We start from the raw sequence: 3,037 nt of genomic DNA, 5'->3' as shown, positions 1-3,037 counted from the left end.
AGGAGGAGGGAACTTGCAGGACATGTACCCTTCGGCGAGCGAGCGAGAGAGGGCCGTTTCGTTGGAATTTTCATTTTCGGAATCTTTCTTAAAAATTTTTTTTATAATTTTGGCCACGCACGTTTTGTTGTATTGGGTCTTGGTCCCTCCGTAATCTTTGCACGTACGGACGGTTTGTCTCGCAACCTGGTGTAACACCACCGCCGCCCACCACCGCCGGCCGTGCAGCCCGGACTGGCATCTCCCGCTCCGCCCCTCCATCTCGTCGGCGTTGGTGTTAGTGCCTGTCAGCAGCCGGGGCTGTTTGGTGCTTACGGTGACACAGCGTTGGCAAGGCAGCAACGGAGGCAGCAGCATCAGCACCCAGAAACAGCAGCAAGGAGCAGCAAAACGACAATGGAACAGTTGTTTTTTTTAAAATTCGGAAGGGGGTAGGGGTGGTGGTGGTGGTGGTGGTGGGTGGCGCATGTCAGCCCGCAGGTGGCTGTGTGGTGCGTGTCTCGACGACACGAGGTGATGGGACGCTCAATAAGCTTCTGACAGGCAAAACAACGAGTCCCCGTCCCGAGCCTCCGTGCCCTCGCCGCCGGAACGAACGGGGAGACGTCCCTCGGGACGTGGGCCGGGGCCCTCGTTTTCGTTCCCGGTCTCATCGTCGCGTTTTTGCACTTTTGATGTCTCGAGGAGAGAGAGAGAGGAATGGGGCGGGGCGGGCGCGTGTAACGAGACCGAGCTCTGCCGAATGGGCGAGTCCAGAAATCAACAGAAACAAGACTCGCGGGCTTGCTTGGGCGGAGGGAGGTTTCCTTTGCAAGACAGTTCAGCAAGACTGGGGGGGGGGGGGGGGGGGGGGTTGTTCCGGGACGTTGGAATCGCGTGGTGGTGGCCGTTGGGTTTGATGGGTGGGCGGGGAAGGAACGTGTCGGTCACACACACTGACACACTTACACACCACTCTCGCAAAGCCACAACCCCAAAATCCCGCCGCCACACACAGAGTCCCCTTGGGAAGGGTGGGTTTGGAACATCGCCAATGGGTTTCTGTCCCGCGATGGGTGAATGGTGTGGGGGAGATGTTTCGATGTGCAGGACCAGAGGCGCATCCCGTCCGCGGTCCAGACCCGGTGCAGCATCGAGTTGGAACGCAGAATCGCCGTGATGCTTCAGCCCGTTTTGTTTTCTGTGCTACCATGGCTGGGTTTACAAACACATGGCAAATGGACGGGCCGAGGGCCAGTGGTATCAATAGGCACGCAGTAGTAGTAGTATCACAATGGGGGCCGATCACGACCAAAAAAAAAAAAAAAAAGGCCCATTCCAATGACGGGCTCAGTCAGCCACCATCCCGAAGGCCAGGGGGGTGATGGAGGGGTGGTGAGGCCATCATCTATCTTTCCTTTGTTGTTAAGATTGCTTTGGGTGTGGCTTCGTCGTCCGTCTGGAGCGCGGCTTATCGGAGCTTGCACGTAAGGAGGATATGCCGCGAGGGGACGAACGCCTTTTGCCTATTCCCCTCTCGAAACACATCCACATACTTTCTGCTGCTACGCGTGGCGTGAGACCAACTATTCAGACCACGTTTCGTTCCATTTTCCCACGAGCCGTTGGTCCGCCACCATCAGCAAACCCCCCCTCGGCCGGCACGCAAAGGGCATCGAACGGCGTCTTCCGGCGTCTTCCGGCGTCGGGGGGAATTGCGGTTTCGATTTAGCGGGCATCGTGGCATTGGCAGAACCCTCCTGATCATCACACGATGACGATGACGATTCCGCAGGCCCGGTAAGGATGGGCTCTTGTCCTTCTTCTCGTTAAAGCAGCACCGGTTCGTGTGGCCCTATCGCCAGGTCTGGTTTACGAGGTCCCGGTAGGTTGTTTTGGGATACGCAGGCTCGCAGGCTTGGCCGGGCGGTTTGATGGTGGCTAAGCCACCATCGCCCAATGGCGACAGCTCCGACGGCTGGACGGCGGTGTTACGGTACCCGGGGGAGCTTCCTCTCCCCTCTGCCACGCTGTACGTGGGATGCAGCAGCTCAGCACCAGATGTGTCCAAGGGTGCGATCCCCCGGGTAGGGGTGGCAGGCTTCGGGAGTTGTTTGGTCCCGTCAGCAGACAGGAGCGTCAGCATCGGTACCGGGCCCTGAGCATCAAAAACCCAGGAGGACGGGTAATGGGCGAACTGAACGGACGGACAACGTGGCAACGGAAGATGCTAGGCTGCGGCGGGCGGGAATCATGGACATGGGTGGAGTTGGTGTGTGTGTGTGTGTGGATGGGGTGGGCGAGTGGGTGTGCTGATGCGAGAGCTGCAGGTTTCCTTGGTTGCTTTCCTCCCGTTACATTCTTCTCTTGCTCTCGAGGGTGTTGTTTTTTTTGGGAGGGGGATGGGTTGGTAGGGCCAGCTGACCACGAACCTGCAGGCCTGGGCGAGCCGGGGTTCGACGCGCCCGCGCCTGCGCACGTTTTCCTGCTTTGAGGGCTTGTTGCATGGGTGGGAATTGGAATTGGAATTGGAGTCGGCGGAAGCAGTTTGGTCATGTTTGTTTGATGTGATGATGATGTTCGCATTACGGTCTACACTAGAGAAAAGGGCCCAGGCCTACCTAGCCGTAGGGTGGATGGTGGAGCTCCATGTCTCGCTGCTACGAAACGTCGGGAGCTCTGCGACGGGTGCATGGAAACGGCGGGGAGCGGAGGCTGTTTATCGGACCGGTCCAGTTCCCAGTTCGTCTGCTCCTCTTGGCGCCTTGATTTGGAGGGAGTTGCGACATTTGTGGTATTCTGCGCCAATAGATGGGGTGTTTGTCGCAGACATGGGAAGGGGAAAGGAATGGAGGCTGTCATGTACGAGGAATAAGAAAAGGGACCAAAATAGTGTAAAAAGAAGAAAGGATGGAAAAAGCACAGGCAGTAATAGCGCGGGGATCAGCATCCCGGGGGTGGCTTTCAGCTCCGTTCCTTCACCGGTGAGGGTTCGGAGAGGGCAGCTGGGGCGGCGCAGAGACACGGAAAAAGCAATGCTCAAGCTGAATCCAAATGG

The sequence above is a fragment of the Colletotrichum jinshuiense genome, chromosome 7 (genome assembly GCF_051148585.1).
Source record: "Colletotrichum jinshuiense chromosome 7, complete sequence".
Lineage (NCBI taxonomy): Eukaryota > Fungi > Ascomycota > Sordariomycetes > Glomerellales > Glomerellaceae > Colletotrichum > Colletotrichum jinshuiense.
This window is presented reverse-complemented; position numbering follows the sequence as displayed.